Consider the following 13,837-nt stretch of genomic DNA (forward strand, 5'->3'; position numbering starts at 1 on the left):
ATACATGTTCTAAACTTCTAAAATGTCCACGGTAGACACAGAACATTATAGAATAATGGAAAACGTCTGACATGACTATATGAATGAGACACTGAATTTGTATAACTTTAGCTGATCACAGCCCCTGGGAAGTGATAAGTTTACCCAGGTGAGAGTCATATGCTATTGGGAAAACTGGTTACATTTTTCCGTTTTCCAGGGGTGGAAAACAGCAGTAACTTGCCACTTTCAGAAACACTGTATGTTTATGTACATCATGGAAATTTCCTTCTCTTGCATAACAAAGGCCCGCTAACTGTGTGTGTCTAAAAACAAGCCTTCCATATCCATGACTGTTCAGTATTATTGGGCTGCTTGATGGTTTTAGGAATCATGTCAGATAGAAACACAAACCTATTTCTGAAAGGAATCGTTGTGTTCCTGCTACCAAGACAGAGAGGTCCCTGCCGTATTAAGTGTAATTCCTCAGGAATCTCCCCCAATATTTCTACCCCCAGCCATGCTCCCATTTCAAGTCATCACCCTATTTGGTGTCCTTTTCTCATCTTGGTAAGTTAGTTCTCACCTGTCTTCAAAACTCAGCTCAAATTCTGCTTTCTCTTGGTTTTCAGTAATCGGTTCAGCTGCCTGTTTTGAATATGCACTGTGGGCCAGAGACTGTATTAAACTCTGGGGATAAAGTAACACAGAAACAGACCCAGCCCCTGTTCCCATGGTCATCACACTCTGAGAGAGATGCACATTGATCAGATAACCACACAAACATATAATTACAGACTGAAGTAGGTGCTGCGAGGGAGCCCGTCCTCTGAGAGAATATAGGAGTGGTATCTAACCTAATTTGGAATTCTTTTCAGACCTGGGCATTATATAATGTATGCTCCTCATACTATAAATGACTTGCACAAACTCAAACTGAATTTAAACCAAGTGACAGAATATAAAAGGCCACATGGTCTAAATCCTCCTGCAGTCAGAAATCAGTTAATTGATTTAATCCACGACTGAAATGGCAGAATTACTCAATGTAATAGCTTTTCAGATTCTAGTATGTAAATGCCCTAAATGACACATCTGATAAGTGTCAGAATTTAGGTTGAAAACTGGCTTAGATTTATCAGGAAGACATGTCCCCTGGTAACTGATTATTTTGAAGCGAAAATCAATCTAATTCAATGAACTTTTATTGCACATATACTATTTGTACACCACTGTGCTGCAAGTTGTGAGGGAAATAAAAATGAATCAGACAAAAATCCCTACCTTTAAGGCACTAATAGTCTGTTCTCTGTTAACAAATACGTTAAATTTAAACAATACACTTCAATTTATTCTATCTGGTATTTTAAAGTGTATAAATACAAAACAAAGGATTCAAAAACCTGTCATAAGGGATTAATTACTATTAAAGAGCATTAGGTAAATACTTCATCTTTTGAAAGACAATGTACTGTAACAAAAGCTGGGCTAATAAAGAGCAAATGATCCCAGTGTCCCCAGACAGATATCAAACAAGTTGCATTTCTCATACTGAAGGCAAATTCCGTTATTTCATTGTCTTTAACAAGAAATTATGTTAGTGTTGAATTAAGTTATCCATTCAATGGATTCAAATTCACACTTTTTTCAGATGGATAATTTTAAAAAATACTTTGAAACCAGCAGCATTCGCATTTCCTTAGTGTTTGTAGATGGTGGGTCAGAAAAGAGAGAAGCTTGATCCCAACCAAGACATCTAGTTTTCATGTACTTACATCTTTCCATGGACATTGACTTGGTTTTTACTCTGACAAAGAGACTACGGTATCAAAATGGATGCATGTTTACTATACGTGAAGCAATCAGAACAGAAAGAAAAATTACATGACAGGTCATGATTTCAACTATTTTTAAAATATGTAAAAATATAAACCCAGATTGAGTGCGAACACGGACAAATGGCCACAGTTATCCAAAGATGAGAATATTTCTTTTCCTTTTTGAGAAATGATCTTTAATATTATTAGTGGTTTTTAACTGGCACAATTAAAAAGTCTGTTTCTACTCTTAGTTGTAGTGCTTTCTAATTTAGAATCACTTGCTAATGGATGGATTTTGTAGGAACCAGCATGCCATTGTCTTAAATGTGAGTAGAAATTCGAATCTAAATTGCTGTTAAAGATTAGGAAATTCATAGTGAGTTTCTGTCAAGTTAGTGATTCTAAACACACACTCACACACACACACGCACAATCATACATGCAAATATATACAAGTTGAAACAAGTTGAAGTATGAAAGACAAGGAAAAAGGAATGAATGGAAGAGTGAGAAGAGAGAATTTGTATATGCTGAGCACTGACGATGAGTTCAGGGTGGACAAAAATAAAACTGGTACATAAGGCTGCCTACACCATGTGCTCCTAGGACTCATTTATCTATGTTCATGGGTTATTCACATTGATGGTGCTCATATCTCATTGATGTGGCAAGCTGTGCCCTACCTCAGCTCTGTGTCTTGTGAAGCAACAAGTGCCACCTCCCAAAGTGTATGAAAGTTTTGCTATAGGGAAACCAACAAGTTTTTATAAACTTGACTGTCAGATTATGCTCTAAATTTTTAATTTTTAACCCACTGTGGGGGCAACAAGTTTTCCTTACATACCTGTATCACTTCCAATGTATTCATTATCAGGGTTTTTGTATCTTCTTATTATCATTTGGAGTTGGTCTTTCTTAGAACATCACAGAAGTCATAAAATTCTTTTCGTACCTCACTCTTTGTTTTTTCCTAACTAAATTGTAAACCTCTTGGAGACAATGATTAAGTTTCTACTTCTCTTGAATTTAAGAAGAATTCGTAATAGATAAGATCCATTTGTCCATTCTTTTTTCTACCTCTCTTGTGCTTCCTCTTTTCTGCTAAATACTTTCACTGCTTTAAATAATTTCATTTCCAAATGGTCCTGCCATTTCCCTGTGCAAAATACTTCTAAGAGAGTTGCAATAAGATAAAAAAAGTATTTGACTGGAGCAAAAGAGACCTAATTTGTAGTCATGTGTCTCCAACTAAGTAGCAATGTATGTGACACTGGGCGGCGATATTTTGCATTCTTCTGGGCTTTGATTTTCTTTTCTGTGAGTTGAGGGCAAAAATTCCAGTTGAGCTCTAAGGTTCTTCTTGCTCTGCTGTTCTGTATTTGTGATCATCTGTAAGGTATCCTCTGACTTAGAAATTCTAGGAGCCTGTGGCTCTGTTAGATCAGCCACAGTTCAAGCCTGCTCTGTGGAACCCTGGGGTTGTGTGGAGGTGCCTTGGGGGCTAGTGTGGTGTGAGGAACGGGGAGAAGGGGAACCAAGCAGACTGCTTCAATCAGAAATGCTCGCTTTGATCTATTTTAGATATTGGTCTTCCTGAATAAGTTTTCGTTTGAAGAAAGGTTTCTAAGATTCTTTTAAAGAAGTTTGGAAAACCTCTGCACTAGATTAAGAAATTTCTTTCAAAACTGTGTAAAAATGGGTTGATGGTGATTATTGATCCTAAATAGGTTAATGTGTAGAATTCAGAGATTGAATTGCTATGTAACAATCAGTCCATCTAAAATGTATGTTTTAAAAGTAATTTGCAATTGTTTTGAGAGGAGTATCAAGGTTAGGCACTGTTCAACTGCAAATTAAGCGGACATGTCAGGAGGAGACCAGGCAGGGGGGAATATGTTTTATATTAATTTTAGATACTGCACAGAATAATGACTTCCAGTTGAGAACCTGGGTAAAGTTTCCACCAGGCGACTGTGAAGAATAATTATGAGAAAAGATAGCAGTTGTTTTATGTGCACTTTCTTGGCAAATAAAGACTTGTCTACTTGATGGTAGTGTCTCCCACTTTTTAAAATGCTACAAGTCTGCAAAGTCCAAAACTACAGACCTATTGCTCTATAGCACTTAGCACAGTGTTAGGCATTCAGGTGGTGCTCAATAAATGATTGTCTGGTGAAATAGAATGTCAAAATGCAGAGGTTGTATTCTAGCAAATGAAGGTAGGCATTTCACAAGCGCAGACCCATCCAAAAGTCCTGTGTCTAATGAAAGGATTTTCCACAATATCTTTATTTAAAAATTCAATTAAACCCCATTGACTCATATTTTTAAAAATTTATAGTGAAGGAGCCAAAAAGACAATAACACCCAAGCTTGCTTCTCTTTTCTCTTCTCCTCCTATCAGGCCATTAATACCATGGTTCGGCCCCATGACATGTTGAGTCAATTTCCTGAAGGCTGCCCAGTAAAACTAACCATCCTTTATAATGTTGTTTCAGTTAAAAACATATTGTAAGTTAGAAAAAAACGACTTAAAATCTGATTTTGGAATAGTGCCATTCTGTAACTTGAGCAGTGTCCCTAACCTTCATTTTAGCATGACCCCCACCATAGCACTTCTTCAGTCAATGTATAGAATGCACGTTCTCTTTCACTCACATCTGGTCTTTTCATGGAGCTTATCCTGTGAAGTATCTAAAAATCAATATTACATCATTGTTGCACATCTGAGACGGAGGTTTTAGAAAACAATCCAGTCCCCTCAAAAGCTCATTTCAAGTACCGTAACAACAATTATTTGACACCATGTATAGAGGATCTAATACTGAGTGAGAGAATTTTGTCATTTAAAAATTCATTCTGCCCTCCAACTATTTGCATACAATTTCCTTTATATCTATGCTGCATCACATATGTTTGAGAGTACCCAAGATCTCTCTCTCTCTCTCTCTCTCTCTCTCTCTCTAACATTCCTTTGGGCAGTCTGTCTTCTTTTGGACTTAAAGCTAGCCATTATCATGTACTTCTCTAACATATCAAAGGAAGACATATGGCAAGGCATTCCAGAAGCCTGAATGGTAGTCTCTGTCAGGGACACAGCAGAGAAAACAAGATGTCAGACAATTAAGGTCACGAACTCATCCTAGAAAAAGTGCTCATTGCTGAATATCACTATGGTCACCTTCGAAGTACTCCCCTTAGGAAGCTATGCATTGATGCCAGCACCTAGTCCACCTTTCAAAGCAATTTTGGAGCTCTTGTTCTAGAATGGCCATCAGAACTGTCATCGTATTACCCTTGATGTCCTGAATGTCATCAAAATGTCTTCCTTTTAGTATTTCCTTTATCTTTGGGTAAAGAAAGAAGTCACTGGGGGCCAGATCAGGTGAGTAGAGAGGGTGTTCCAATACAATTATTTGTTTCCTGGCTGAAAACTCCCTCACAGACAGTGCCGTGTGAGCTGGTACATTGTTGTGATGCAAGAGCCATGAATTATTGGAGAAAAGTTCAGGTTGTCTAATTTTTTCATGCAGCCTTTTCAGCACTTCACGTAGTAAATTTGGTTAACTCTTTGTCCAGTTGGTACAAATTCATAATAAATAATTCCTCTGATATCAAAAAAAGGTTAGCAATATCATTGCAACAAGTTCAGGAACTTTCTTGTCAGACCTCGTATATTGTCTCCAGGACAGAAGCCCAATGAGTACCTTTCAGAGAGGCTCTATCCCACCCTGATAGGCATTCATGCACATGTGTGTGCGTGCTCTCATACATACATATATACACTTATATATACATATGTTCGAACAGCAGTTAGGCTTCTTACATGGCAGTTGGCCTTCCCAGAGTGGGCCTTCCAAAAGGCTCAAGTAGAAGCTGAAAAGCTTCATATGACCTAGACTCAGAAGTCACACAGCACCACTTTCTTTCTGTTCGTTAAAATAGTCATAGCCCAGCCCAACTTCAAGTAGGAAGAGGAACAGTCCTTCCCTTTGAAGAGCAGAATCGCCTGTGTGTACAAGGGAAAAAAAGGAATTGGTAGCTGCCATGTTGGAAACAAGCTCTCACAGTGAGTCTCAAGTAAATAGTATTTTAGAAAACTAACACCTAATCATTTTTAGTGACTGAATCATAGACTGATATCCACTTTGGAAAAAGCATCTTATGTGAACTCCTTTCCTGAAACCTATTTAGAATAAATACCTTAGAAGCCTGCATTTTGGAAGAGGTATCAGTTGCTCCACTGAACACAACTTGGGAATGAATGACTTACTTCGTTGCTGGAAAATGACTGCATTAAAGTAGTATCCAACTTGCTTTAGAACCATTAGGTCTTAGACAGAGAACAGACTACTGACATATCGCTAGCTTTCATACAAGGCAAACAGATATATTTTAGCTAAGATATCCTCATTCTGGTTCAACCCAAGATGGCTTAATTTCAGCCTGGTACGCAATGCAAAATCAAAACGGCATATTGCCTGGCACATGGTAAGTACTCAGTAAAAATTAGCTCTAAGGAGTCAATTAAATAACAGAGAATCGTCCTCTGAACAGACTTATGTTATAGGCTGGAGTCTGAGGTTCAGAAAGGGAAAGGGAACTACCCAAGGTCACACAGCTTTTAGGAAGATGGCCAGATTGGAGCTCATCTGGACTCAAATCCTCCCACTCACTACAGAAAGACTCACATCTTAAAGTGCTTAATGACCTGGGAATTTTACCTCAAAATGAATACCACTGTATTTCAGCTGGAGTTTTGCTGAATTCTGCAGAGAACAGTTTGAACCTCAATTAATGAGTGCTAGCATATCTTAGGTCTTTCACATCTGCCAGGTGGGTGCAAATATGGATAATTAGCCCTGACGTTGAGTAGCCTCTGAGGTTCACCCAGTTACAGATGTTGCAGAAAGTTGTCCTGGGCTTTGAGTAAATTTGGTATTAAACCAGCAAGAACCATTACGTGTCAGACGTAAGTGATGGTTTTTTGCAAGGAATCTTGCTGAATGTAAGGATATGAATATTAAATTCCTCTTTGGGAGATTAAAGATTCAATTTGACATATCCCTACACAACAGGTTCTTTGAAACCTGTGTCAACTAAAGCTGAAAACAATGGATATGTGTGTGTTGTAAAAGTATATATCAGTCTTTAAAAAAAAATAATAAGTATGTACATCCCTAACCCTATGCTAGGTACTAGGGGTAAGTAGTAAAAAATAAAATTACCCCCCTTTAAGGAATTTACAATCAAGTAGCAGAGTGAACACTAGCACACATAAAAATTTAGACACAATAAATAATCAATTACTAACCTATGCTTAAAGAGGCAGGAGTTAAGGAAAGGAAAAATATATTTAGGGTCTGTTGTTGACCCTAAAAAAAGTTTTCATGGAAGAAATGTAGCTTGGTAGGGACTTTGGATGATAAATAGGATTTGAACACGAAGAAGTAAGAGTTAACACTGGTACATGGTCCGTGAGGAACCAAGGACAATAATAAAATGTATCCACAATCCAGCCTCAAAACACTACTGTTACCAAAAACGAAAATAAAAGCTATTTCTTAACCCAGGAAGCATGTGAAATAGCAAAGGGAAAGAGGGAAAAAAAAAAAAATCACCAAATGCAATGTATGATCTTAGAATCCTAAATTCCCCTGTACTTCAGACATTAGTCCAACCTCCAGAAAATTGGCCAAATGTTAGCATCATCCATAAATTTAACCTATCCGTCAGTAAATCTTTTGCATTAACCATGGTCAAGTGATAAATGCCTTTTATCCAGAGAATTATTGATTCTACAGTTGGCTTTCTGTCTAATGACAACACATTCCAGTTCATACAAGGAAAAAATTGTTTCCATCATTCTTATAAGTGGCCTTTTCAGTGGCTTTGAGATTGATCTGCTCATCAACTTCACGTCCCTATCACAGGAAGCACATCAGTTGGCTTTTGTGCCTTCTCTTATTTGGGCAAGATCCATTTTAGAAAGTGATGCATCGCACAGCTTCCATTTACTTAGTGAATATTCCCTCAGCAAATTTTCAGTTGTTACAAAAATTAAAAAGAAAGCAAAACATAAAAACCAATGAGAAAACTGCCACCTCACCTATGACCTTCACCTTCTTATTGCCTTTTAATACCTGTCCGTACACATATATAATATATCCATAGTATTATTATTCCAATTTTATTCATCTTCACTTTATATCATTAAATTCTTTTCTAGTTGCTACACAAACCTCTATAATTACTAGTTTTCTGGCTGCATTGATCACTCCCTCCTCTATTCTCCCGTAGTGTCATATTCTCACCTCTATTGTAACATTTACCATGTTATATAACTACTTTCCTTTATTTTTTTCCCCTCTTTTCCCTATCTACTAGACTATTTCCACCAAGAGACAGTTTCCTTTGCCTCTACTCTAGCAATTTGCACAGGGCATAGCATATAGATTCAATAAATAACTGTTGGATAAATTAATGAAAATGTATACATTACTTTGAGTCAATAGCATACTTTATGTAGCTATTGTTTCTATGGCTAACATTTAAAAGCTTTCCTATTTTTTTTACCTCTCAATAGCCCTTCTTTGGATTAGTACTCAAATGTTAGAAAACATAAGGATGTGTGACAGTATATAAGGTGAGAGTGTTATCAGTCAGGTGAGGGCAAAGGACTGGAAGGATGATTTCAGTCAAAATTCATCAAACTGATAGTGAGTTTTGGGGGGCCACAGCCAACTTTATTATCATTATCACTTTCCAGTAACTTGACAGAAGTACAAAAGTAATAAAAATCAATCTGAAAACCCACAGTGGAGTTTCCTATAATCAGGGTGTGGGATTAGCTGGAGATAACACTAAAAATTAGTACATGATTTTGATGACAGCTGGAATCTTGTAGAAATTGAGAGGCAGGTGAATGAAGATGGGGAACAAAGATACTTTTTAAAAATGAATGACAGCTCAGCTGACTGGTGGCAAGCACATAATATTTTAATACGACTGCCCATTTCCCACCAAATAATGCAAATGCCCGTCAGGAGTTCCTTTGACATTAAGTAATATGCCTCGATTTTTGTCTTCAAAAATGCTCTATTATCCCTAGGAGTCCTGTAAGGTGAGACAGACAGCTTGTGGCAAAGTCTGCCAAATGTCAAGTTATATACCCTGGGTTTGTACAATCAATACTTGAGTTGTGTTACCATGTGTTCAAAGTTGCCCTTCATATGGTCTTCTTCTGCTTTTCTGTCTGTATCCTTTTCATGGGCTTCCAGCAACAATGTTCTAAAATTAGGGATGTTTCAACCCCTGGCGTTGGCCCGGCCCTCAGAGACCTGCACTAATTGTGGCTGCTGGTGAAAAACGGTGCGAGTGAAGCTCTGCACTATCTTTGTTTGAATTTATCATCTGAGTACAAATCTTGGAGACTTAAGGGATAATCTCAGAGGTAAAAAGACCAAAGCCATAAGTGAATCATTCAGGAGAGGAGAAATTACCCTCTCTCTAAGCTCTTTAGAGAAAGCTGTGGACACGCTCGATAACTCACCTCAATGTGGAGAAACCCTTCTACTTATTTGTTTATTTATTGTGCCTAACCAAATTCCTTATGTAGTGGTGTGACTATCTGATTATAAGTACTTTGAAAAAGAAAAGCAGAGCTTAGTATAACCATTGGAATTTGTATTATTTTCCCTTGAGTTTTGCTGCTGTGTTGGCTCCTCTGTGTAGCGTGAGGTTTACCTGCTCAGTTGTATTCAGCAGGCATAGGCTGAGAGCCTGCTCACTGCATTCAAGGTGGATCTTTACACCAGCGGTCCTGAATTCCTTGGCTTCCTCAAGCAGAGCAAAATCAGTTCTCTGTGTTCAGGCGCAGTAGGAAAAGTGGATGCCAGTGGCAGAGTTAGTATGTGATGCTTGTTTTCATGACACCTCAAATGTCTTATCCCTACAGGGAGCTAAGCAGTTAATGCCTCTTCATCAGGATGATAACAGTATATCAGAGAGGTTGAGCACACAGACTCTATATCAGACAGACCTGAGTTTTAATCCCGACTCATCTACAAACTGGCCTGTACCATTGGTCAACTTATTTGATCACTGAATGCTTTCATCTCGTCTATGCAATGGGGTTAATATTCCATCACACAGGATGGTTATAAAGACTCATTGTGAGAATATACATAAAATGCTTAGTATAGTGCCTGGAACACAGTAAACGGTAGTCATGAGTATTTCTTTTTATAAATGCCCTTGCTTCCAACTCTTTTAATTGGCTAATAATATATGCTGGAAACTCCAGTAGGTGAAATTCTCTATTAAGGTAAAGGAAATAGGGAGATTGATGCCTACTGATGCCTAAGGTAAAGAATAGGGAGATTGGTGTGGTGCTTTGCAAAGTAACTGAAGCCCAGTGATATTTATAAAATATACTCAGTGTACTGAAAACCAAGCCATGGTTTTCATGAGGGCCATTTTATTTCCTCTATCATCTATTATGCATAAATCTTAACCAGTCAGAAAACAGTAGAGACAATGGGATAATAGATGTAATTCCTGCCTTCAAAGAATGTTCCTTCTATTAGGTTGAATCATGTTGAATTGTTTTGTGGGAGTCAAAAATGGTAGAATATTAACAGTTTTACAAGATTCAACCTAATAAGTGGTCAAACAATGTATATGATCAGTAAGAATAGAATGAAGCATGTGCTATTTGTTAAATGAGAGTTATAGACTATTCATTCAAGAGAATGACTACTTAATACATGCTGGAGCTATCGGGGTGTTTTTATGGAGAAATGAGACTTGATTTAGGCCTCTAAAGATATGACTCCTTTTCATTCCTCCTCTCTTCTCTTCTATTTCATTCTACTGACTTTTCCTAACATTGGTAAGAACACAGAAGCAACATGTTAGGGGAAAAACAATAGACTTCAAGTCAAAAAATCTGGGTTCGAATCCCAGTTCCCCCACTTTCTTGGATGAATTTGGTCAAGTGATTTTACCTTTCCAGGTCTCTCTTTCTGCATATCACCAAAATGAAAAAAACATCAGTCTTGTTGGGGTGAGAACTAAATAAGACAATGTATAGGAAAGTGTGCAGTACAGTGTTTGACCCCCATTTATCTGTGTCCTTTTTGTTCTGGTCATGGGTTTTTGGTTCCATTTATTCAGCAATTACATGACGTAATTGCTGGATAAATGATGATGATGCTGGCATTCTGGAATGACCTCATGTCTGCCCAGAGTGTTTCAGCCCCCAGTGCCTGCCAGAACCTTCTATTCATGGTACAGTTCCTTCTATAGTTCCTGTACACATATACATACACACACACACACACACACACACACACACATACACACACACACACATACACACTACACACAGTTCAGTCTGTCATTCATTCAACAAGTACTTTTCAAAACATGCTGTATACTTTGAAGATGAGGCAATGGATAGGATAAAGTTCTCATATTATTGGAGCTTATATTTTATTAGGAAACTGAACAATCAAAAATGAACAAATAGGGCCGGCCCGGTGGCTCAGGCGGTTGGAGCTCCATGCTCCTAACTCTGAAGGCTGCCAGTTCGATTCCCACATGGGCCAGTGGGCTCTCAACCACAAGGTTGCCAGTTCAATTCCTCAAGTCCCGCAAGGGATGGTGGGCTGCGCCCCCTGCAACTAGAAACGGCAACTGGACCTGGAGCTGAGCTGTGCCCTCCACAACTAAGACTGAAAGGGACAACAACTTGAAGCTGAATGGCACCCTCCACAACTAAGATTGAAAGGACAACAACTTGACTTGGAAAAAACGCCTGGAAGTACACACTGTTCCCCAATAAAGTCCTGTTCCCCTTCCCCAATAAAATCTTTAAAAAAAAAAAATGAACAAATAAACTTATAATGCAATGCCAGGGAGTGAGAGGGACTTTGAACAACAATAAATCAAAGTTAGTGCAAAGCTGATAAGTGGACTCTTGATGGAAGACTGAACTTAAGGAAGGAATCAGCCATGCAGAGATCTGGGAACTGGCTTCCCAGGCAGAAGGAAGAGAGAGTGTGAATGTCTCAAGGTGAGAAAGATCTGGCAACTTTCAAAAATATCAATAAAGTTAGTGTAGCTACAGAAGAAGGAACAAGAAAGAGAATAGGAAAATGACATACAAGCCTTGTAAACCTGGTTTTAAAAGATGTAAGATTTTCTTATGTGTACTTGGAAACAGTGAGGGTAAAGAGTCGGGGGAGGGTGACTGCTCTGGATGCTGAATGAAAATTAGAAAAGCCGGTGGGTGAGCAACTATAGAGAAAGGAGAAAAAGAGGCTACAGCAGTCATGGAGACAAGAGATAATTTTGGCTTGAACTAGGGTGGTAGTGGCAGGAGCAGTGAAAAACAGTGTTTCATTTTATTTTTAAGAAAGAGCAATCAATCCCATTGGAAGAGGCGTGTGTGAAAAAGAGAGTAATAACGGATAGCTCTTGATTTTTACCAAGTAACTGGATGCTGGTTTTTACCAAGTAACTGGATGCCATTTACAGAGATGAAAAGAGTGGGAGAAGAGCAGAAGTGGGGGAGGTCAGTGGGTTTTGGCGTCTTTTTGATATTCAAAGAGTCAAAATGAAGCTGGGTGCCTCTTTCCATTGTAAGTGGAACTTACAATTCCACATCACTCTGGAAACTTTCCAAGGCCATGTTCATGTGTAAAGCCAGGGGCTGCCTATATATCATGGCATTTCTCCCATGGACGAAGGATTTTTTTTTTTTCATTCAAAGTAAACAATTTCAAAGCAAATATCTTGTTTATTTACTGTAACAGTGCTGTAGGGCTATTATCTCAGATGTTGGGGATATAGCTAAAGTCCAAAGTTTATTCCATACATAAACCAATCAATTTTTAAAGAGGGAAACTGTTCCCTGACTGTAGACATATTACACCCCCTTGAAAATGTTTATCATTCAGGCTCAAAACTAAAAATCTACTTATTAAGAAGACCTGGTATGACAAAAATTTGGCACACTATGGAAGTTATCTCATTTTATCTCCATAAATACCCTTTCAGGTGGGTTTTTGAACTCCATTTTATTGAGTAACAGACTAAGATGTAGAGAGGTTAATAGTTACCCCAGGCTCACAAAACAAGTTGATCATAGTGAGATTGAGTGCAAAAGAGGGAATTACTATTGCTCACCCGCATCCCATAGAAAACAGACACCAAAACCAGGTCTTCCTGGCTCTGAGTTATGAGTGTGATCTATGAGGGACGCTTATCCTGTTAGACGGTGGGAGAGCATTCGAAAAAAGGTGCCACTCATTTTCTACCTTTATACATATCTCATTATCATCTAGTTCATTTCACCATATTTGTAGAAATCATGTCACGTATTACCTTTAAAATGTTGATTTTAGGATATATGATTCTACGTCATTTGGAGAATAATTTCAGATACTTTGGGAGAAAGTATTCAAGGAGGAAGTTCTCACGGTTCCAGCTATGATCTGATTGCACGTCCCCTATCCTCAACTCTCAGGAGTACTGATACTAATTCATAAAACATGATGAAAAGTTTCACACATGTAAGGCACGTAGTAAGTGATAAATACAGTACTCAATTAGTGTTTATTATTATCACTTAATAATTTTTATTATTTCACTCTTCTGTTGGCTGAGAGAAAATAGTCTGCATATGCAAAATCTCCTTGTAATTTTCCAACACCTCCCTGAATATACCAGTAAACAGAGTGGAAGAAAAGTAGATAAAATATCAAGTGCAAACAGGTTGTAGTAAGGAAAAAATTGGTATCACTGATGTTACCATCACCACAAACCAAGTAATAAACATTGCCATCACCTCCAAAAGTTTTCTTCTGTCCTTTTGGCTTTTTGTTTGTTTGTTTACCTGCTTTGTGGTAAGAACACTTACGATGAGCTCTATCCTGGTAACAAAGTTTTAAGTACACGGTAACTTATTGTTAACTATAGGCAGTACTTGTAGAGCAGATCTGTGAGCTTATTCATCCTGTATAACTAAATTT

At 38.0% G+C, this 13,837-nt stretch overlaps 1 protein-coding gene and 1 pseudogene across 2 annotated transcripts in view; one reads left to right on the forward strand and one right to left on the reverse strand.

Moving 5' to 3' along the window:
• LOC117032073 (heterogeneous nuclear ribonucleoprotein A1-like) overlaps positions 1–714 on the reverse strand; it is a 59,776-nt pseudogene extending 59,062 nt beyond the window's left edge.
• The window catches only part of LINGO2 (leucine rich repeat and Ig domain containing 2), a 1,121,241-nt gene that overhangs the window by 1,073,227 nt on the left and 34,177 nt on the right, over positions 1–13,837 (forward strand). The gene's annotated exons all lie outside the window — the stretch shown is intronic.

This window comes from Rhinolophus ferrumequinum, chromosome 12 (assembly GCF_004115265.2).
Source record: "Rhinolophus ferrumequinum isolate MPI-CBG mRhiFer1 chromosome 12, mRhiFer1_v1.p, whole genome shotgun sequence".
Classification (NCBI taxonomy): domain Eukaryota; kingdom Metazoa; phylum Chordata; class Mammalia; order Chiroptera; family Rhinolophidae; genus Rhinolophus; species Rhinolophus ferrumequinum.